The sequence below is a fragment of the Sinohyriopsis cumingii genome, unplaced genomic scaffold, assembly GCF_028554795.1.
Source record: "Sinohyriopsis cumingii isolate HCF-2022 unplaced genomic scaffold, ASM2855479v2 utg000957l, whole genome shotgun sequence".
Classification (NCBI taxonomy): domain Eukaryota; kingdom Metazoa; phylum Mollusca; class Bivalvia; order Unionida; family Unionidae; genus Sinohyriopsis; species Sinohyriopsis cumingii.
Genome location: NW_028315947.1, coordinates 1,880,755 through 1,906,401, shown reverse-complemented (window position 1 = coordinate 1,906,401; position 25,647 = coordinate 1,880,755). Strand labels below are relative to the sequence as shown.

General features: G+C 34.7%; 1 pseudogene; it reads left to right on the top strand.

The window, feature by feature from the left end:
* Positions 1–8,988: 8,988 nt before the first annotated feature.
* The window catches only part of LOC149772965 (beta-1,3-galactosyl-O-glycosyl-glycoprotein beta-1,6-N-acetylglucosaminyltransferase 4-like), a 33,049-nt pseudogene continuing 16,390 nt past the window's right edge, over positions 8,989–25,647 (top strand).

Below are 25,647 nucleotides of genomic sequence, written 5' to 3'. Positions count from 1 at the left end.
ACGCCTTGTCTAGACAAGTGTTCTGACCTAGACGCTTCCTCTAGGCAAGTGTACTGACATAGCTTCCTGCTCTTAGCATGTGTTCCGACATTGCCACTTGCTCTTTGCATTGGACCGGATATAAACGCTGGCTTTTGGCATATATATTGACATACACGCTTGATCTGATCATATGAATTGACATGGACGCCTACTCTTGGCAATGTGTACTGACACAGACGCTTGCACTTGTCATATGTACTGATATCGACGCATGTAATACATATATAGCGTTACTGAAAATATACTAAGTACGCAAAGGTTTACCAAATAATCATGTTATAGTTTGACCCTTCCATGCAACGAACGCATCGAATCGCTTAATACGGCATATAACCTGTAAATAAAACCTATCTAAAATTACATGTAAAACTCATGTGATATATGTGAGTGTGTGTGTGTGTGTGTGTGTGTGTGTGCTTGTGTGAATGTGAGTGGGACGTTCTGTACAACAGGTGTGAAAACTGGAAATTTGAATCATATCAATACACGATAAGAAATTAATCCATTATTGCAATTCCAAAATGGGATCGAACTAACAATACGCAAACTATAAATGTAATTAGAAACATATAACTTCAGTACATGATGAAATCCTCTTTACAGCAATCAAGAAACGAAAACGAATCTACACTCATGCATTTACAATAGACACTGCGGTTGCTACGTAACAGTTACATCAAGCATTTATTGCAGCATTTGTCAAATAACAGCTCAACATTTCTTCCGAGAGCACTATACATTACTTAAAAAACTTACTGATTACCACTTATAATCATTATTTAAGATAATTATGAATACATTAGCATATACCGTTCCTTGTACGTATACCAAAACGTTACTATTAGATTTACCTGTCTTATTGTCATCCGTTTGCACACTCAGAATATCCTGAACATACTTTTTTGGAAAAGGTCTCTCCGGCTAAAAACTTTAATCTGCCGCCCAATGCAGGTATTTATTGTGTGTTTTAGAAAGTCACTGAAAATCAAATCCTCAAGTATTACCTTGTCAGGAGTAAGCGGGGGGGGGGGGGGAGAGTTGATAAAATGTTGGCACAATGATTAAAATGGGTCGCAAATAGAATGGGAGATGGCGGTATTGAGAGCAAGATTGTTTAATCTTGATAAGCAATGGCAAGATAAAGCAAGGGTATTTAGTTCTAACATAAATATAACACACGAGATGGCAAGGTAAAACAAGGATAACATAATTATGATATACGAAGTGGCAACGAAAAACAAGGGTATCGAGTGATAACATTATTATATTACACGAGATGGCATTATAAAAAGGATATCAAGCGCTAACATAATTATGATATACGAGATGGCAAGGTGTAAAAACCGTACCGAATGATAATATAATTATGACATACGAGATAGCATAATTATGATATACGAGAAGGCAAGGTTAGACAAAGGTAACAAGTAGTAACAACATTATGGTAGACGAAAAGGCAAGGTAAAGCAAGGGTAACAAGTGGTAGCAAAATTATGATATACGAGACGACAAGGTAAAACAATGCTATTATAATTATGATATACGAGGTGGGTACGTAAAACAAGGGTACCGAGTAGTAACATAATTAAGAGATATTGGAAGGCAAGGTGAAACAAGGATATCAAGTGTTAACATAATTATGGTACACAAGATGGCAAGGTGCAACGAAGATATCGAGTGGTAAAATAATTATGCTATACGAGATGGCAAGGTAAAACAAGGGTAACATATATATGATATGCGAAGTAGTAACGTAAATCGAGGGTATCGGGTGATAATATGATTATGATACACGAGATGACAAGATGAATCAAGTGTAGCAAGTGGTAACATGATTATGATACACGAGATGGCAAGGTGAATCAAAGGTATCAAGTAGTAACATAATTATGGTATACGAGGTGGCAAGGTGTAACAACCGTACCAAATCATATGATAATTATGACATACGAGATAGCAAGGTGAAACAAGGATATTGAGTGTTAACATAATTATGGTATACGAGATTGCAAGGTGAATCAAGGGTATCAAGTAGTAACATAATTATGGTATACGAGGTGGCAAGGTGTAACAACCGTACCAAATCATATGATAATTATGACATACGAGATAGCAAGGTGAAACAAGGATATTGAGTTTTAACATAATTATCGTATACGAGATGGCAAGGTAAAACAAGGGTACCATAATTATGATATATGATGTGGGAACGTAAAACAAGGGTACCGAGTCGTAACATAATTATGAGATACGAGAAGGCAAGGTGAAACAATGGTATATAGTGGAAGCACAATTATGGTACACTAGATAACAATTTGCAACCAAGGTATCGAGTGGTAAAATAATTATGATACACTATATGGCAATGTACAACAAGGGTAACATAATTATGATACACGAGATGGCAATACAAAACAAGGATATCAAGCACTAAAGTTAGTATGATACAAATGACAGAAAGGTGAAAAAAGGATATAAAGTCGTAAGATAATTACAATATTCGAGATGGCTAGGTAAAACAAGGATATAAATTGGTATTATTCTTATGATATACGAGATGGCAAGGTAGAACAACGTAACATAATTATGATATACATGGTGGGAAGGTAAACCCATGGTAATGAGTGGTAACATCATTATGATATACGAGATGGAAAGGTAAAAGAATGGCAACATAATTCAGATATACAAGGTGTGAAGGTAAAACAAGGGTATCAAATGGTGACATAATTATGATATACGTGGTAGCAATGTACAAAATTATTAACATAACTATGATATACGAGATAAAAAGGTAAAACAAGGTTATCGAGCGCTAACATAATTATGATATACGAGATGGCAAGGTTAAACAAGGGTATCAAACTATAGCAAAATTATGATATCCAAAAAGACAAGGTAATAAAGGATGTCAAGTAATAACATAATTATGACATACGCGATAGCAACGCAAAGTTGCTGGTATTCTTAAAAAGAACACTGAAAATTTAAGAATGCAGTTAAAGGAAGAAATTCACACAAACATATAAATTGAATAGTTGAGTGTCGAAGCAGGTTATATATATATATTGAAAATTGTGAATGCCTTAAAATAAGACTGGTTTGTATAATTAATTGATACAGTGTTTAATTATCTGCCTATTTTACATTTTTATGAGGACAATGTGTTCGACTAATTACAAGATGGCTCTATTTTCCCAAACGAACAAGACAGGAATGGTAAAATAGAGTGAGTGCGGCAAAACGATTATGGTCAATTTTAATTCCTTTGACTGATTTTCATCTTAATGATTTTGCTGGTACAATGTAACTGATAATACCTTCTTGGGGACATCATCAGCAATTGTACACTGACATATCCATATGAATACCAACTGAACATATTAATCCACATATGCACCAACTGAACAAAGACTTATCCACATATACACCAATCGAATAAAGACAAAACCATAAAGAGACCGACTGGACCGCACTGGTGGCCTAGTAGATGGACTGTCTGACTCGAATGCGAGAGGTCGCGGGTTCGAACCCCAGCCAAGTCATACCAAACATATAAAAAATGTGCAAACAGCTGCTTCACTAAGCGCTCAGCATTAAGAGTTTGGTGTTAGGACCTCACATCCTGGTGTCAGTATAACCTGACTGGGTGGAACATCATGCTACATGTCTGCAGCATCATAATATGTGTCTGTGGCATGATGTCCCATTGCTATGAACATTAAAACCTGAAACTGCAGACATCGTACTGTTATGACTTAAATGTTGTTAAGGCTACTTTAAAAAAATCAAATCACACACATACACACACAAACACACACACACACACACAAATCAACTGCACAAGGTAGTTTTACACTGGCAAAACGTAATGTACACTTGTGTCGCGTATTTGTGACACACAGTTCAAACACATGGAGCTGAGGAGAGGGACATTACTCAAGGGACATTACTCACCGGTACTCAAGACGTATCCGAACACTAATGCTTGAATCGAGGTCCTTTGACGGCATAGTTTGCTAAACTTTATGACCAACTATGACCAACTAGTATAACAACATACAGTCCAATGAATTGACATATTATGCAAATGCCAATTTTTAACATCAGTTAAAAAGCCCTGCACTGATTTAGTCAGACCCTCCTTGGTGCTGAAAAAAGGAGCTCTTTGACCTGTACGGTTGTAGATTGGTTTCTTCATCATCCTTTTAAGCAGTTTTATAAATGATAGGTCTTTAGCTTTCTTATAAAATTTTCCAAGATAATTTGCAATGCTGAAATAATTTCTAGCGATACTAACTTTACGTTTTTGACACTTTAAATAACTTTCTGTTCGATAAATGATTTTTCGTCGCCATTCTTTCAAATTCGACTATTAAATAACGCATACTTGTTGTGAAAAGGTAGGAATAGATACGCGATCCATGAAGGAGCTTAATTTTGACTCTAACTTATGTTCAAACCAGATCGGAATTATCCAGACGGATATACATCAATAATACCCCTTATGAACGTAACTTTAGAATCTTAACTAAATATATTATTTAATATTTCTGACACGTTTGTTAACTGTGTTGTCAAAATAAAAGACAACAAATATGTTCACTCTTCTATTCATCTATATATTTTTTTATATCATTTCATAACGTTTCACGAAATTTATTTTATTACCAAACTGTACTCGGGGGGAATGGAGTGGAGATTTTTGAAAGCGTTCTTAGTTGCATGGTCGGGGAAGAAACTATTTATCCGCACCAAACGTGTTTTGTAGTACCTTTACAATATGGTCATGTGTATACACACTTCCGAACCCACTATTCACAAGTACTGAGGAACGTTTATTGATATATACGATACTAGTTTCACAAAGGAATTATCTGGACACCAAATAAGCATAATAAAGATACCGCCTGTAATGTTTCAAACTTAAAATCCGTGTACAGATGTGAAATTCACACAAGTATAACTTTTCGACGTCACACTGCTCAAACAGTTCGTTTGAATTCCGACCTTTCCGTATAGGAATAAAATGTTATATACATCGATGATACTCCAGGCCATTGATAAAACTTTAAAAGGGATCGGTATGAGAACTTAACAGCGAACGTAATCTAGGTCATTGATATCAGTGGACCTAGGTTTCGGGATAAAAATTTAAAATACAAGCAAGGGGGTCAGATAATTTTGAAAACTTAGAGACAAAAGTAAACCATAATATTGCTAACGACGTTTTAAGGGATGAAAGCTATAATAAACTTACCAAGTGTGCCTGAAATAGCCATGGAGGGGAGAAATGGTCTGTATTTCACATACACTATTTTTAAACAATGGTGTAACGTACTCGTGCGTATAAAAAATCTTGAAGGCTTATCAGTATACATTTCTGCAAAAGTTTTCAATATGCTTTATTTGTAATTTCAAACACACACACACAGGCACACACACCATTTCTGTACTGGGTGATCTCAGGGTTACATGTAAAGCTCCCAGAGATGTTATTACCCTAATCAATATGCAAAACATATAAATGAACCACCATAGAGTCGAGCTATTGCTCTACTTTTATAAATACAATTAAGGATGCATGGAGTGATCAATTTATCTATTGCAACACAGTCCAGGACGCCAGGACAGTTGCCAGAGTCCGTGAAGCTGAGTTTGATCTAGCAATCAAGTGAAATGTTGATGGATCATCTGTATGAACAACAGAGTGTGACCGTGCGTCCAAGCTAAATATACTGATGAAATATGTTCCCCGTATAAAATCATACCTGAACAAATACAACAGAATATCATGACCAAAGGTGGGAATACAACTTGTAGATAATGGAAAAAATGGCAGATGCATGGAATACATCTTAAAGACATCATCATCAGGCATGCTCTCATTGCAATGGACCCTAAATGCAAATTTCTTAGAAGATAGATGGTGAGTCTGTTAGAAAATAATACTTTAGTATGTAATGTGTAACTGAGTCACCTGATAAAGTAGGTAGGTGAAGGCAAGTAAGGTTGCCACACCTGACTTTTAGACTTGTATTCAGTGTTCAGTTCTGCCTATAGTTAATACAAAAGTGCAACTTATTATGTCTAACATGGATATACCAGCAATAGCCAGAAACAGCATGTGGTCAGCGTTTAAAGAACTGTGTTGCTGAAAAAGGACAATTATATATACCATTAATGTAAAGCGTGGACATGAACTCAGTACAGTACACATTGCAGTCGATGACACATACAATGGGATAATCATAGTAAGTTGCAAAAGCTCGGCCAGAATGTTTCACTAGCTATGGTCAACGCATGTGAAACAATGACTGTCCAATAGTATATCGTAAGTGCTTAGAGCCATCCGGACTGGAGCTTGATTGAAATGACTATACATGAACGTGCAATACCCAGGTTTTCAACCACAGTTACATGAAGCTTATTAGCCTTTGCCACGCTGTCATAATATATAAAAAAGGAAGTTAGTTATCAGCTTGCTCTACGATGTGCACTTATAAAATTTGTCACCACAGACGAAGATCCTAGATCAGATTCGACTATGCCCTTCAAACTCTTGTGATGAATAAAACGGCAAGCTAATCCTGTTAATTTGAGACAAGCTTTAACATAGGAAATTGTAACTCTGACATGTCCTGTAGAACAATGCGTGTAGAAAAATGGCAGCACATATGACAATCGGCTAGAATATAAAACCTAGATGTAATAGGATTCTAAAGGAGCTAATGAAACATCTCAGTAAACACTTACCGACTGAATCCACTCTGCTATGCTATGGTGAAGACCTTTCACGGTATAGCTATTACCAGAATAACGGTTTACCTTGGTATTTTTTTTCAGGTGGTATATACCACATTTGTTTGCACTATACTGGTGCGTCGGTAGTTTCCGCCGCTAAGGAACGTATAGAAATTCCCGAGGAATAGTGTTACGACTTTAATGATTTTAACAGCCCGTTTTCATTATTCGTGACCAAATAGTTCAAAATCTTTGATTTTACAAAACGGTTATAATTGACACAAAGTAATAATAAATATTACAAAGGTAATTATATCTATGATCCTTTAATAACATAATTGTCGCGTATGGCAACGTGGTACCCAAACGGAATGTTCGATACATATTCGCGAGCATTCGCGAATTGCATAACAACCAAGGAACATCAGTTGTTACAAAATGGTAGGATTCTGTTGTTAAATTTTGATGTCCTACATCATCTCATTAGTGTGCATGTAGTATATCAATTCAATAGGGAAGCTGAATGTCCAAAAAATTATCACAGGAAACCAGATATTCTGAAAAGGAAACTTACTCAGCAGGAAAATATGATTTCTAAAGATTTGAGACATACGCAGTTAAATAGGAGCCAATCAGATTACGGTATGGGACAGATGAAGCCCAATCCTCAACAAGTCCCCAAGGAATGCAGAATTTAGATAATATTTATTCAGTGTGAGGATGAACCATTTTGTGGACGAACATTTACTTATGGACTATTTTCATCCAGCGTTTAAAAATAAATGAATATTTTTTTTATTAATTTAGGATGATTTCTAAGTAAGTTCGAATTGATTAATTTATGTGATTCAGTGTGATGATAAGTGAGTGATTTATGAATTATGTACTGATGGGTGAAATGTAATATCATTATTTATAAATGTTATTGATTAAGTATGATGTCTGTGTTTTTTTTTTTTTGTATGCATTCTAATGAAGTAGGTACGGAGAGTATTAGTTCTTTACATGTGACTCAGTCGACAGGTGATGCAAAGAGATTAGTGAGAGAGATGACTCATTTACAGGCTTTCGCTCCATCTTCTGATTTAAAATGATGCAACTGAGTATGTTGTTCATTTAATATAGGAAGATAATGCTGACTTACACTTATGACACCATAGCCACTTGACTTTAGTTCATGTCAAATAGTGCAAATTAGCTCCTGGTAGAAAACTGCTTCCCAATATTTCTTGAAAAAGCCCCCGATTTTTTACGGTTATTACGATACGATAGAGACATTGAAAGTTAAGAGTCAATTAAGAATATTGGATCTGATTGTTTACCTGATCATGCTACAGTTTGATAGGTATAGCGAGGAAAATGTTAAATTGAATGTTACAATATTAAAGTAAATATAGTTTAGCTTGCCGATTTTTAATATTCTGAAATATTCTGCTAGCAGTACAAACTGCAATCTGATCTACATTCATTTTAACTTTAATACCACAATTCATTCAGATACAGTACATAAAATCATTGAACTTGTAATGTTGTAAATGTGAGAAAATGACTTAATTTCTAATTACCATTCATTTGATTCCTTTTCTGGTGGTCATGATTCTGCAGACAGAGAGCATGTTAATTAAAGATGAATTTGAACAAATTTTGTTTTGTTCTTATTGCTACAGTTTTTACGTCTTTCCTTGTGTACGTTGGTTTATACATCTGCTTAGTCTCAGCAGGTTCTCTCAATTTTGATATCATGAAGAGTATGACTGGTATTCATATCCGAAGAGGTTTTTCATTTTCGCTTTTGTCACTTTATACAAATGCCGAAGTTTTACTAGACAAGATAACGGCAGTGAGTCTTGTCAACTGTAGAAAATTATTCGATGAAGATCCGCTCGAGATGAACAAGTCGTATAAGAGTTTGGAAACACGTCAATCATAAAGATATAAATGACAAGGAATATAGCAATGTAACCAAAAACTACAACTCTTCTCGAAATATAAGGGGATACATCAAGAGTCCACTAAATTCTGTTGAAGAATTGTTCCAGTTGGGCTTCAGCATCAGTCATGTATAAAGACTCCTTCGAGCTATATACTCACCTCATAATATATACTGCATACACTTAGACAGAAACGATACACGCGACGTGAAAGAAGCAATGCATTGCATCTTGATTTGAAAATGTATTCATCGCATCGCAATTACATTCTGTCCGATGGGGTACAATTTCTGTGTTAGATGCAGAATCGTCCTGCATGACAGAATTGCTATAAAAGCACAAATCATGGAAATACTTCATCAACCTCACTGCAAAGGAATTTCCACTCAGGACAAACTACGAGTTAGTCATAATATTTACTGTGTACGATGGAGCCAAGATTGCATCAGGCAGTAACAATTAGTAAATACTTCGAGCATTGTTGTTCTTCTTCTATACTTAACTCGGCTGTGATAGATACAGAAAAATAATCTTTGCTCCATTCTTAAACTTGTCGTAAAATGGTATTGTATGATCTTCTCGAAAAACCAATTTTGTCTCACTAATCAATATCTAGTTTATAACGATAAAGAGTGTTGATATGATTCCGATGTATTGATTAAAAGAGATACTAATTGATATTAAAACAAAATTTAACAATTACCAAGATAATCGGGTAATGTGACAAAATGTTGACTTTAATTGATATTTAAACAAACTTGCGCTAATCATCAAAAGCAGTTTCTCATGCTTGGTTATGGTTTTGCTGGCTATCATGCATCTGACATTGGTCCAATAGAATAGGTTTCTTTGTTGATCAAAGGCAGTTTCTCATGCTTGGTCATGGTTTTGCTGGCTATCATGCATATGGCATTGGTCCAATAGAAACGGTGTCTTTGTTGATTAAGACTGGAATGGCCAAACCTTACACACATAAGCATATGAAGAGAACTATCACTCACACCATGGAATTATATACAGCTTAACAACTGTCTTTAGAAGGTAATAGACGGCACATCAAGTACCTTTGATGTCGTGTCTCATTTGTCACGACTAAATGTTTATAAACTTCAAGCCAGCTGTAATATAGTGAAGTTATTATTTTAGTTTCAAGTTTGTTACGCAGTGAAGATAACGATCCAATGTTTGTGTCTTTGGGACCTCATTTTTGTTACTCCAAAGAAGATAGCGACACCAATGTTGGTATCTTTGGGATCAGGAAGTATATACTAAAACGAAATAAAGAATTTGTTTATAGTTTAAATGGTTTGGTGTTTGATGTGTCATTAGGATCAGTTAGAAATGTCAACTTTCATGTGGATCAAGTAAAAATAGCACCTTTCAAATGCTGCACCTTTTACAAATGACTTGTGTAGATCTAAATAGTTTTGTTTGTGGCTATAAATACATGTTACTTTTAATAAACCATTTGAAGTATAAATATACTATAATGTTTAATAAAATTAGAATGAATTAAATTAAAATAAACAAAATTTTTATAAAAAAAAACAGAATAATAAGAGGAAACCCATATGCGTACATTTATATATGTGCACATACTTCATTAGTATGTATTTTCAAATTTATTAAGATTTTTTAAATCTGATCAAGGTCACATGCACACAGAATACTTTTGAAATATTATACGTGACAGGCAGTAAATCAAAAGCAAATTAAAATAGTTTTCTTGACACACCAATAGGATTATGAACATAACATTATTCCAACATTAATCGATTACTATGGATCGATTCCCTTCCGCCATTTTTATATGCTTTGGGTTGTTAAACATTGCAATGAAATATAAGAAATTTTCTTATAAAATATACCTATCACGTTTGCCTTCCTGTTTACCATCTGCATTTATTAATCGATAATTTTTTAAAAAACTGTGGTAAATGTATTATATCATCATACTAAGTTTTATCGTCGTTTCTATGCATTAAATTTTCCTTTCATAACTATACGTCTGTGGTGTTACTGCGAGTTCTCCTTATCCATAGTAACATGACAGTTACCAACGCCTGTCAAATGTGACAATCCCAGAAATAATGAGGCATTGTTTCAGCAGGTACAGAGGGAGCAGCAAAATTCGTGAAATCTTCCATATCATCCATGGAAAAACTGAGCACTTGATGATTTTTAATGGCACCCAAGAATATTCATGCCTATCCTTACTATATATATATATATATATATATATATATATATATATATATATATATATATATATATATATATATATATATATATATATATATGTATATGTATATACATACATATGTATATATATATAGAGAGAGAGAGAGAGAAGACAGACAGACAGACAGAGACAGACAGACAGACAGAGAGAGAGACATATTGTAGATAAGCAGGTCCTAACATAAATATATAAAATGCAACATGTATATTATTGCATTGTTTCCTGATACAACTTAAGACATAAGACCGATTTTCTAATATTTTAAATCACATTGAACCAATGTCTATTATTTTGTGAGGATGGAATTGAACTCCACTGTCCCTGTTTTAATGATTTGTCTGAAACTTTGCAAACACAAAATATATTATTGATACTCGAAGATAGTTTGACATTTATCGTGCAGTATCCGCTTGATTTCTACACGCCTTTCTTGGTCGAACACATTGCCCGATAATAAAACCGTGGGTGTACAACCACTACCTAGCAAAACGCGATACGTTGCGTCTATGAAGTAACGAGAAAACATTCAGGAGGCTCAAATTCACCATTGCATAGTTTTCCTTTCATCACACTCGTTTCTAATGCCTATCGTGATAAGTATGCTGTTTCAGGAAGATGAATAGATGAAAAAACCTGGATCATGCAATAACGTATTATGGTGGCTAAGATTATAAAGTCAAAACATGTAAGGATTCGCGATGAATTCCATGCGTAATTTATATTTGTATATCTCATAGCTAGTAGGCTTCTACATTAATTCGAAGATAGATTTCATCGTCTACCAGCTGCAATACAATGAATCCCCACATGTCCAAAATTGTATTTGATTTTGTATTTCACCATATCTGCTGTCTCATACACAAACGTGTTAAAGTCCTTAATACCTAAGTATTCGTCTCTAGTTGTATTAAAATATAGCTCTTCAATACAGTCTAAAGTAAAACTCTGGATGTCCCAATGTAATTTGTTGAAGATGAATTCCTCTTTTGTCATTAGAAGCAGAAAATCCCAGATGCCAAATATGCATATACCACGAACAAGTTTTCCATGACAATCAGCGCCGAGACTATCTGTCCAAATTTTGATACGGTTGAAGTACCTGATATCATGAAGTGCTATTGATACTGAAAAAAGTAAAAGAAAACATTACAATAAAAAATGGTCATTCGTTCTTTTACAGTTTAAAATTCAATTGATAACAATATCAAACAGATATGAAGAGACCTCGTTTGAAGTGCAGATTTGTATATATGTTATGGGTGCAGCGAAGGGCATTAGTAGCTGTATGATGGGGAAGCTACCATTGTATCAAGAGGTTGAAAGCTAGAACAGTGCTTAATGAAACAGAGACATAATCACACACACACACACACACATTTGGTTCAGTAGTGTAGAAATGATGTGTCTTGGGTCACTATACAACCATTTACACAATACATCGTTTTAAACAATTCAAGGCACAGTGATATAGATAATACAAAGTTCTGAGGCAGTACGTCAATTCTATATTTTATATTTTTCAATATTTTTCTAACGTCAAATCTACTGGTCTAAAAAATGTTACTTCGGAGCAGAGGAGCCACTGCAACCATAATTAATACTATCAGCAGTAAGTGTAAACAGTAATGTCGTTTGTTGACGCCTGTTCGATAAACAACATACAAAATGTGCAATAAATATTATTATATTATTATTATTATTATTATTATTATTATTATTATTATTATTATTATTATTATTATTATTATTATTATATAGGTAACTAGTAAATCACACTGTCATTGCCTTGAAATTCATTTTATCACATTAAAATGGTTAACCAGCCTCTGTGAAGCTAAACTAGCAATTTAATTAACAACAAAAACTTAAATTCGGTTTTGTCAGACAGAAACATCTCAGCATCGTGAACAATTATTACACTTGAAAATTTAGCTATGGTCATACAATAAGAAGTGAAAATTGTATTTGAAATATTTGCAAAATCAATTAAATTGAGCCATTTGAGCTAGAATATACTGACGTGAATATCTTATTGGCGGGCAACTGATCCGATCATGACGACGTTAGAAAGAATATATTGATAGATTTGTGTATGCACGAATGTGTGTGTGTGTGTATGTGTTTCATTATTACCCTTATTTTATCGGTGAAGAACGTATATAATATATTGATGTGAGTGTATGCGCGACCTAATATTTAATCACCATTATGATGATGAAAGTTTGAATGAAATTATGAGATTGTCTAAGTCGAAAGGGATACTAGACCATACGTTCCTTAATTTTTTACAGGAAACCTTTCGGTGCTGTTTTGGAGTTGTTCGGGTTAGACCGAGTGCCACCCAAAGATGACGAAGTAGGGAGAAGTTGTTATAGAGGTCACGAGACCGGTCAGATTAACATAGGCAGAAGTTTGAAGGCGGACTGGAGAACGAAAGGATGAAGGGCGTGATCGATGGCTGGAAGGGGTACTGGAGTACAAGTCAAGGAAAAGGAAATAGTACAGATGTGTCAAGTAGTAGGGACAGGTTGAAACACTCTCACGTTGCACATCAGATAATGAAACTGACAGATTAAATATTTCGAACGACTTGAGAAATTGTGGAAATTTGTTTGAATATTTAGACCTGTTATTAAATTGTTATTCGCCACATTGTATTCTTTGTATATTATCCACCCAACCACCGCTTCAAGACCGTCGGTATTGCCGACTGGACTCTAGGAGCTATATGTCCATCTATTTAAAATTTGAAATTGTACGTCCTCTTAATACCCTAGGGGACAATGTGACAAAGTGGGTGCATAATCCGATATTTAAAATAGAAATAAATATCATCTTTAAGAGCAAAGAATTATTACTATGATGTATTATTGTTTTTAAGAGAGAGTTTCCATTCTGTGTATTTTATATGTTCACATTTTGCACGTTTCATGTACTTACAGTAGTAGTGAGACAAATATCTTCTAACTGAGTAGTAAGTTGAAGCAAGGTTTCACTTCTTGATAGTTTACTTTACAATGGCGATAGAAAGACAGATGATAGAAGTGTATCGCACCAGAATGGAAGACCTCGGTTACGAGAGGGACCGACTCGCAGCGTTCGTTAAGAGCGGGCTAAACAATGACAGGCGGAAAAAGGAGCAGAAAGAGAAACCCAAAACGAGCTGGCCAAGATAGAAACGGCTAGGAAGGAGAACGCAAGTGAAGCAGAAAGAGAAAATCAGAGAGAGCTGGCCATGATAGAAACTGCTACGAAAGAATGAGAAGCAGAATGACGAGCGGTTGAAAACGAAACTGAACGAACGACGAATGGCCAAAAAGGAAAGAGAAATCGCTCACGCTCTCTAAATGGAACGAGTAGCGGCTAGAACAGCTGAGTAAGATGACACAAATTCCAATCCTGGAGGGAATAGACGACCGATTGCTGACCACCGTATAGCCCAGATAAACATGCCGAGATTTTTAAAGAAAGGTAAGAATCGATTGACGAATTCTTCGTTCAATTCGAGAAACTGGCGTTTGTGCATACGATTCATCCTCTTACAACTTGTATAAACTTTTCTATGCTTTAGCTAGGATGTGCTGATAACACACACAAACATATATATATCGTAGCAGTGTTTGTTGCTTTTTCCTCTCACATTTGGTCTATATATTTTGTTCTAATGATAACTGTTTTTTTAAACCATCTAACCCAACATTAATAATATTTTATCAATAGTTGTTTTGTATTCTTGTTAAATAACCAACTGGATGTATGCTTTCCATTATCTTTTTCATTTTGTAGCTTTTGGTTTCTTGATAGATGTTAATTGTAATGTAATGTATAATTAATTTACATTGTTTGTTAGCTATATTGTTTTACTTTTTTATTTCATTATATGATATTGATCGATAGATTTTTATTTTGGACTTTGTCTAAAATGATGTTCATTTTCTACCTGAACTGAGTCATTGATATTCTTTTTATTCAGTAAACAACTAAGGCATATTTTCTCCATGATCATGGGTTTAATATTAGGAGGTTTATTAATAGAAGTAAAAATCTATCTTGGGATCGTCAAGGATATTGTCTCTGATTTTCTTACTATAATGTTAGTAACATACGTTCTAATTATATATTAGAGTTTTTTTTCTGAGAAACAATTGGACCCTCCAGATATTGTCCATTAGGTAATAGTTTTGTTTTGAAAGTGCTAAATTTGACCTGTGGTCAGGCCGAGAACTATATAATCTTGTTACTGGAAAATTATGTATTCGTGATTTGCTATCTAAGCAGAATCAGGTGTGTTGTTGCTATGTCCGATAATTCATTTGATTATATATTCTTCTCTGGAAATACATATTCCTCAAAACTAGTATTCCTGAACATAGAGCCTTAGATTTATAGTGAATTTTCAAATAAGGATATATTCTTACATTCTGAAATTGTGATTCAACAAAAGGCTGTCGGCATATGTCTATAGCATAGGCCACGAACGGCACATCAACTCTTCTAGAGTGAGATTATTGTTTTGGAATATCACTAACGTTTATTCAGAACCATAATCATATGGGACATATGTTCATAATTCTATGATCTTTTTGTGATTAATTGCGTGATACCGTAAGTCCTTTTTATGGTTTTGCTTTGTATTCTAGCGCAATACATTATTAGTTGACTTTCATAAAGATTGATGCTTCCCACTCTTTTCTTTACTTATTATAGAACAATAGAGTACTATCTGGACACATATGGTACAATTTCAGAGTCTCATTTAATGGATGCTATGTTAGCAGTGCACATAATTTTTCTTTGAAAGAAAATAATTTGTTAAAATGTCATTGCTGAAGATAATATCTTTGTCTAGCTTTCTTTGGATTTCAATTTTTTCAATTTGTCCTTGGCTAAAATCATTCTGACATTTCTCTTGCCTCTTCTAATTCTCTATCAGCATAGGTTCATATTGACATTCTGTTGATAACTGTTTAATTGAATGGTTCATTTACTTTAGTAAATCGGAAGTCAACGAAATATCAAATAATAATGCCCTAATACAATGCAACAAAAGTAATAATAAAACCTTGCAAATTGCTCCATTAAAAACAAAGTTAAATAAGTAGGCTGTTCTTCAACTTTGTGACGCGTACATGACGGTGTGAAAATTATGTATATTTTACAAATGGCGAAAAATATTTCCTTACGGTGCCCCAAAATATCCATATCATTTGAATCAATTTCATCCCATATCATTATTACCTTCTCCTACTAGCAAGGAGTCGGAGGCCCAGAGTGGTCAAAAGCGCTCTCCGTTACAGATCATTGCTATCTCACCTCTGTCTGTGTGGGTTCGAGTCTCGGATTCGGTCAATGTGGGTATGTGATAAAGCTTACTAGTATCATCTCTTGTGTCGGTGGGTCTTTCAGAGGTTTTCCCGGGTTCTTCTTCCACCATTAATACTTGCCGCCATGTAGTATAGTGTGCTTTCGTGTACTGAAAAATGGCGTTAAACCCAACAACAACTACGAACGAGTCGACTATAGTGTGCAAGTGTATGCAGTTAATAGTGTACAAGTGTGTGCAGTTAATAGAGAACTATATTTTAATGTATACAAAATGTCTTGAATATATTCCCTCAGTGACCTTGTAAACATAAAATATACCAGGTAAATCAAAACAATAAACACACTTGAATATTGTCCTTTGCAACATGATGTTTACGTTATTTAACCCTTTGGACCAAAGGAAAATCATTCAAGTAATACGTTCTGAATAATACATAATATGATCATTTATAGCATTTGAATTTTCTATTGATTTAGCAAAAACAAATAGAAGAATTATTTTCGTACATATCTGTACTATGTGGATGTTGTTCGTTGATGTAAAAATACGTTTAGTTTACAGTGGTACATTCTTGTTAGTTATTGACGACATTGTATATGTATTGAACAAAAATATCCTTTAAAATAATATAATGAATGAACACCTTAAAACTTAATGTTCAGATTATTTCTTATCATGTCCGACTCTGCTGAAATATCTGGTCGTTCCGATGGTGCGCCCCTCCTCTGATCCAACTTTCGAAGAACTTTGGGTTCAGTTTGAAAGTTTTTATTATTTAGTTTTTAATTTGTCTTCATATGTATGAGTATCTAAATTTTAACTCTAATATGTTTGAATTTTAACTGTTATATGTTTAAGTCAAAATTATGCAAGTGTGGCCAGAAAAGTAAAAAAAACTTTTCATTGAAGAAAATGGGTCTTTTCTAAATTCGATTCAAGGCTTGATTCAAATTAATGGCTTAAAGTCAAATTTACTTCTATTCACTATATTTAAAAGTAACAAAAATGCATATTTGTCTAAGGAAATAAATGTAGGGCAAGGAAAAGACATACAAGCTCTTAAAATTTAAATCAACATATTAAGATTTCCATTTCTTTCCTAACATAATGTTGCTATTCAAGGAACAAAATAAGGCTGTAAATAAGACATATTATTATTAAATAATTGCAGCACACACAAAATAAATGAAGACAAAATAGCATACGTTTATACGATAATCTTTAGATTGAAACTATTCATGCCATCAACGTTAGAAAGGAATTAAAGTATGAAAAATTCTGTAGTGTAGATAGTGAAAAAATTCCAACGCTCAGATTATATTTCAAATTCATGCTCATTCTTGGATAACATGTTCAACACAACATTCGAAAAGTGACCACTTCCTAATAAACTGTAGTTATCAGAACACTGAAATGTATCATTGCATTTGATTATCCATATTAACTAACTCGTATTTACCCATATTAAATTCATGCATCGAAATTATATATGAAAAGTTCCATACAAGCACACGTGATAATGTTACACCGTACTTTGAACGTATATTGCATTGGTCACATGATATTTAGGTAATAACATTATATTACTGCACACTTAACGAAAGTTAACATCATCGATTAAGACACATTCATCGAAAAATATACATGTACATGCATACATACAAGAGCACAAGCAATGAAGCATATTTATATTCAATGATGTTTTATCCAGTATTAATGTGTGTTCCCTGGACGAGAAAGGAAAACAATTCACATAAGACTAAAACGGTCAACTTATGCGATTCGTTATCTCCAAACTAAGGCAATTCCGTTATATAGAAGAATTATAAATAATACATAGAAGAATTTTAACAAAATATCATAATATTATATTGCCCTCTGATTCCAAGCTGGGAATTATGGTTCATGGTATTAAAGAAAATCTCATCTGGAATTATGGTATTGTTGGTCCATTTGTACACAACCTGTGCTACGCGATTATTTATGATGAAATCAACGAAGTCTCTGTTAGCCACAATGTGGACACCCCGTTTGAAAGGACGGATATTATGTGGCGGTGTTCCTGCGTATTCCCAATGATGATGCCATTTACTACGGAAAACAAGACATAGCAAATAAAATTAGATTAAAACGATAGAAGAAACACCGGTTGATGTAATGCAAGGTTCCATTTGCATCTTTATGAACGATATAACTGTATGAGTAGTATAGTTGAGACCCAAATGTGAGTCTTGTGTTAAATACGGTTAACATTTACTGGGCATAAGAAGGAAGTAACATTAGGCAGACACTTTTGAACACATATTATGACTTATAACCTATAATCGACAAATTCACTCGGATTGGGCTCTGAAAACAATGTCAGGCAGAATTATCCAGTGTTTGCAAATCTTAAATATGCTAAATGTCTTGTTGCATATTATTGGCCATAGTGTCATTCATTACTTTGATACTAATCTGGTGTCTTTGATACTAATCTGGTCTTTTCACTAGCTATCGCCGACCGATACATACATTATTCCACCATTGTCACTACAAAGTTACATTTAGAAAGTTTTACTTTTTCATTTAGGCGCAGTGCATTGGGGCAAATTACAATGTGCTGAAGCTAATTTTGGTATCCAGTTGTTGAAAATTAAAAAATTCATGTGTGTGTGTGTGTGTGTGTGTGTGTGTGTGTGTGAAGTTCTATGTGACTCACTGTTTTGCGTTGGGGTGGGATGCTCCCAATATTTATTTGAGTTACTGTGGAATTCCAACCCTGGCTCGTTTTGTAGGAAGTGAAATTAGTTATAGAGAGAGGTAAAGCTCCAGCCCCCAGTCAGCAATACCGGCAATTAAATTATTAAGAACACAAAGGGGAAATTTAAAAAAATAACAATTTAATACAAATTAAACGATATTAATTTCTCAACCAATCTTCTTCCTCTCAACAATGTAACAACCTATTTCATCACGTGATTATAGTGTGAGATGGCTTTCCCCTGTACTTGGTTTCTACTCATCTGTGTTTACTCTGCCATTTCCTTTCCTCCTTCCGGCGTTCTCCGTACTCCGATCCTTCCTATCCTCTTCCCCTTTTGTCTCCTTTTCTCCTCCTTCTCTTTCTTTTTTCTCCAGCGACTAGGCTTGTTCTCGGCCTACTGCCTTGTTCTATCCTGTCTCTCTGTGACTTGGGATTTAACTACTTGACTACCCGGTAGTTCTGTCCCCAAAGGCTTCCTTTACGAAGCTTTCTGTCCTTGAATTTACCGAGGTTTCTCCCGCCAAATCACGAGTTGCTCCCGGAGTTATTGCTACAACTTGTCAGCACGATACTTCACAATGACTAATTCGTTCCCAGGCCAAATGACTGTTAAATTCTGGTTCGAATTGATGGCCCTACCCTATCTCAGTTCTGATTGGATATAAATTCTACCTCAGTCGGTTGAGCTTAACAGACGAGCCTCAGGCTATCTGTCAACGCGGGGAGATTTACAACAGCAACAAGGGTCCTTTGTTCTAGCACAAAGTTTCTAACGTATAGATGTTAGTTTTGACACGTAACAAAGCGAACTCTTGTACAAACACGAATCGCCACGGCAGTGCAGTGTGGACATACTCATGGCGCTAACCCATTCCTTTGTTCCTGACTTACGTAATCGCGGGCATGCAAACGTAACAGTGTGTATGTGTATTAAAGAGAGAATATATGCAAAGAGTTAGCGTCAATTTACACTAAAGTGTATGTGTCTCTCTGAACCTTTCCGTCAGTGAAACAGAGACAGCTGAATAATTTTAAAAAGGATTATGATAATTAAATTTACACTGTTTGTTAGTTTCTTATTTTGCTAATTTCAGTATATGCTATATATCATGTGATTTGGTATGTTGTACCTGACCTTGTCCAAAATCAAGTTAATTTTCGACCTGAACTGAATTATTTATTTTGGCTTTGTAGTAAACATGTTTATCACAATCTGAATCATGAACTTTGAATTGCCGGGTTGTTTTCTACGAAATTTATATTATAATGTTAGTAACATATTTCTAATTATAGCCAATGTTATATTCTATTACGTAATGTTCATTTTAGAATAAGATAATTGTAGCCTGGGGTCAGTTAGAAGACTATATAATCTTGTTACTGAATCACTTGTATTACGTTGTGTCCAATAATCCCTATAGACTGGAATTTGTTTCTGCAAATTATTTCATCTAAGTAACTCTTTTCTAGGGATACAATATGCTCTTCACAAAATTAACATTCTTGGAAACAGAAACTTGAATTTAGATTGGAATTTCAGATAAGAATACATTCTTGGATTGTATCATTGTGGCCAAACAAAGGACTGTTCAACATTACACGGGCCACCCCGGGCAAACCAACACCTTCTGCGTTAGACTTAATTTCGATTTCCTCTAAAGTTTATTCAATACATCAATTTTATGACTCTGTAATTCCAATATTTTTTGCTATTTAATTTGCAATACCGTAAATTCCTTTTTTAAATTGTCTCTGTTTGTTCTATGGAATAAATTATTTGTTGAATTTTACCATGCATGCTGCTTCTCGCTCGTTGACATTACTCAGTTTAGGACCATGGAGTCGCAATGAAAGTCAATAAATTTCAAAATCAACATATTTTACTAAGCTCCGCTCCCTTAATCAATAAAATATTAAAACCCGAAGTGGGTTCATGATTTATGAGACAGACAGTCAGTCTTAGTTGTAGTCGTAGTTATAGCAGCAGTAGTAGTAAGAAGAAAAAGAATAGGAACAACAACAAGAGCATGCAAATTATCTTCATCAAAATCATCATCATTATTAATATTATTATTATTATTATTATTATTATTATTAGTAGTAGTAGTAGTAGTAGTAGTAGTATTGTTATTATCATTATTTTATTTTTCTTAATTTTAATATTGAACGCTCTTTTTGAACCTTCATAATAATACACTAGCAATTATACTATCAAAAATAACAATAATAGTAATAATAATAATAATAATAATAATAATCATCATGTTTATTTATCTTGATGTTTGTTTTTATTCCTCGTCGTCTTTCTTCATTACTTGTTTTCTGACTTCGATGCAAAATTAAGAAATGATTAATGTAAATCATGTAAATGTCCTTCGTCAATCAGCGCAATAAATCAAAAGCTATTTGCGTAATATTACAACGACATAAACGTGTTTCGTATATTTTGCACAATTTCGAAAGGCATTTTCCATCACACTTATAATAAATTGTTTGCAGAGAAGAAAAAACTATATTTCCAGAGCTTTTGCAGACTATGCCAAAACAAAACTTTTTTAAAAAGACAGATTCAATTATAGTCGCTGCCTTCGTTATCAACATTGGAAAGAAAGAAATGACATTGGACGAAATCAAGATGACAGAATCTATTCAGCTTGGTTACCCTGACAAGTTTCGCAAAGGCAATGTGACGATATAATTTTTAGGACTTTGTACTGAATGGAATTGTTACTCTTATAATTCAAATGTGTATTACAATGTATCTTCCAGTGTCCTAAGTTAGCGAACTCTGTAATCAGACATATAGTACAAGACGAGACAGGAAGAATTCTGCTTTATCAGTAAATTCTCCTTGGCTGGAGTTCATCAGTCACGTCATGATGAAATGCTACTGGAACGATTTTTCTGTGATGACTCGTGATAATCGAAAGAACAGACATTGGAAATCTTAGGAGCTATTAAATTAAACAGTAGCTGAAAGTTAACGGGCAGGCGGGTATATTTACAAAACAAAGATATTATATTAGTGCTCGTATATTATCATTAAGCTCGATAAAACGGACCTTGTAATGTTTGTTTTTTGTTTTTTTTTTAATGATGAAGCGTATATTAAATTAATCGCTCGATGTCATGACATTTTTTGGAAGCGAGTTGTGATTCTACGCTTTCCAGAATTATACTAGGCACGTAAAGCAGTGCGTAAAATAGTTTTCCGTTGAACTTCATGATGAATAATAATAGTTCACTTTGTCTGTACATGTAAGTACAGAACTACCTATTATAGTTTAAACATTTCCTTTAGGATAACAATGAGAAGATTTTAATGGTTTGACACTATTGGAGTCGAGTCCCTTTCCAAACTTTAAACATTATTTCTATTTTATTATTTCATATGAATTTTTAAATATGGTATGTAATTCTTTGTTTCAACTTTAGCTAAATTGTATATGTATTGGTAATCATAGAACTGATTATTGTCCAGACGAGTTCGCTAGCAACTTCAAGATCAGTAATAATTTAGAAATAAAATATTCCTAAAAGTAAAGATCATAATATATTAGTAATTTAGGTAAAACATCCAGTAAAATATTTTTGTACAAAATGATTGTTGTATTAATGGTAACAAATATAGTGCATTAACAAAAGCTCTTTCTAAAAATTATCGCACAATCTACGTAACATGCATTTGTAACATTTCGAGATTTTCTACATTAGTTGTAAATCTGATCCGACTAAAACAAAAGCTCGAAATGTCAAGACGAACGGGTCGATTATAGCGAAGTTATGGACGAAATCAGACATGCAATTGGATTTGGAACATATTTTAAATGACAGCGTGCACTTTTAAATGTTTGGAGACAAACGAGGAAGTGAAGCCGACATTTAAATGAGAGAATCGTTCTTCACATTCTCAGCCACGTGTTGTGATTGGATGGTAAAAGACCACTGCCCCAACACTGAAGTATTGCGCATGCTTGTGACGTCTTATGGTGAGATTACTAAATAATAATAATAATAATAATAATAATAATAATGATAATAATAATAATAATAATAATAATAATAATGAGGCCCTTGTATAGCGCCTAATCTTTAGAAGCTCTAAACGAATTACAAGATTAGACAACACCTATAAGATAAAAAATCATATAATAATATTATTACAAAAACAAACACCTTGAAATTAGAAAAACATTTAAAACAATTAAAAAAAGCTGAGAATATTTCAGGTAGGAAAGATTATTAGGTCTTTAAGTTTGTTCTTGCAGTCGGAATAAGTGAGTATTGAGAGCCCTCTTGAATGTGATCACAGTTTCGTTGTGTCTAAGTTCAGTGGGTAATTCATTCCACGTTGCTGGACCCTGGTATGCAAACGAACGCTGTCCATATGACTTTGTTTTCATACTTGGAATAATGAGTATACGATTGTCAGAAGAGGAGCGTAAGTATCTTGATGGTATATACACATGGGTGAGATCGGATAGATATCTTGGACTAGAGTCCGACAGTGAAACGTAGCACAGAGAACACATGTTGTGTTTGATTCTGGATCGAATGGATAGCCAGTGTAGGGTACAAAGCAGCGGGGAGGTGTACTCTGATCGTGGTACTCTAAGTATGATCCGAGCAGCTGTGTTTTGAACTGTTTGAAGTTTCTGGAGTAGATATTGAGATGAACCAGACAAAATTGAGCTCCAATAGTCCAGTCTTGAAAGTACTAATGAATACACAAGTGTTTTAGTGGCATCAACTGAAAGATATTTAGGAATTGAGCTGATGCGTCTCAGCTCAAGATATGCAGCTTTGCATATGTTCATGAATGTTGGTTCAATGTGAGAGTACTGTCCATATTAACACCTAGGTTTCGTATTGAGTGTGTGAATTTAATGTTGGTGTTGCTAATATGTATAGTTTGATGTAAAGGATGTGAATGAGAAAGCCTTTGTGTTGTGATTAGAACGGCCTCAGTTTTATCATCATTCATCAGCAGCTTGTTCCATGTTATCCATGATTTCACATCAGAGATGCACCTCTCTACACCTTGGATGGTAGCTTCAACTTCAGTTGGGTTGCTAGATTTGTATATTTGGGTGTCATCAGCGTACAATTGGTGAGACACTGCATGATGATCTATGACACCTGCGAGCGGCTGAGTGTACAGAATGAAGGGAACAGGTCCAAGAACAGACCTCTGTGGAACTCCACAACATAGATCAACTGGGCTGGAGTGTATTCCATTTGCAGATACAATTTGTGTCATGTTGACCAAGTAGGACATGAACAACAGTAAGGCTGCATCATGAATGCCAAATACATGTTGGAGACGTTGAAGTAATATATCATGGTCTATTGTATCAAATGCTGCAGAGAAATCCAGGAGGGTGAGGACTGTAATCTTTCCGCTCTCCAACGGGAGAGAATGTCATTAATTACTTTTAGAAGAGTAGTTTCAGTAATGTGGCAAGGGCGATATGCAGATTGTACATTGCTAACAAGAATGTTTGAATTTAGATGAGATACAAGCTGGGATAGAACAACCTTTTCTAAGACTTTTTATATGAATGGGAGATTAGAAACTGGGCGGTAGTTCTTTAAATCGTTATGGTCTGGTGTTGGTTTCTTCAGCAGAGGCTTTATAATGCAGTTTTGAAAAATGATGGGAATTCCTGGGATGAGAGAGAGGTATTAATAGGATCAGTTAGTGAAGGCAATACTGGATCCAAGCATTGAAGCAGCAGTGATGTTGGAATTGTTCACATGACTTTGGTGCACTCTTCATCACGATTGTACGTTCAAACTCCATAGAGACAGGTTCAAATGCTGCTAATGGTTGCCGCTCAAATTCTGTATCCCGACTGTATGGTGAGGACGAGTCAATTGAAGTTGTGGTGTCAAGCTTATCTCTAATGGTCTTTACTTTGTCACGGAAGAAATTTGCAAACATGTCCGAAAGGTCGACTGGAGAGAAGGTAGTTGGAAGTGGTGTTGATTTGTTCCTTGACATTAGCTTGTTAGTAATCTCGAAGAGTTCTTTGCAGCTGGTACTTTCCATGTTCTTAGTAGTGTAGTGGGCTGATTTCGCTGCATGGGCTATATTTGTGATATTCTTCTTAGCGACTTCATAGATTTGCTTATGAATAGTGAGTCTGGTGGAAAGCCAGAGCCTCTCAGCTTTACGGCGGTCTCTTTTAGCAGTGCGAAGCTGGTCCCTAACACTGCTATACCATGGAGAACACTTTTGAATTGATACACTGCACTTGGTAGCTGGGGCATGTTTGTCAAGCAATGAACGCAGACAGTTATCGAGATACCAGGGAGGACCAAAGAATGGGATTCCAGGGAGAACCGTAGAATGTTATCATCAGGTCTATGAATAATCCAGTCTAAAATGTGACCATGTTTATGGGTAGGTTGGTTGACTGACTGTTTGAGATTGAGAACATTAATGGAATCTATGATTTATGATGGATTTGAGTTTCCGGGACAATCAAAGTGAAAGTTGAAATCTCCAAGAATAATCAGGTTGCCACCTATCGAGTTTCCATAGACCAGGAGATTCGGAAGCTGCTCCAAAAGGAGAGTCAGCAAGCTTATTTTTGTACTAGCAGGAGGGCGG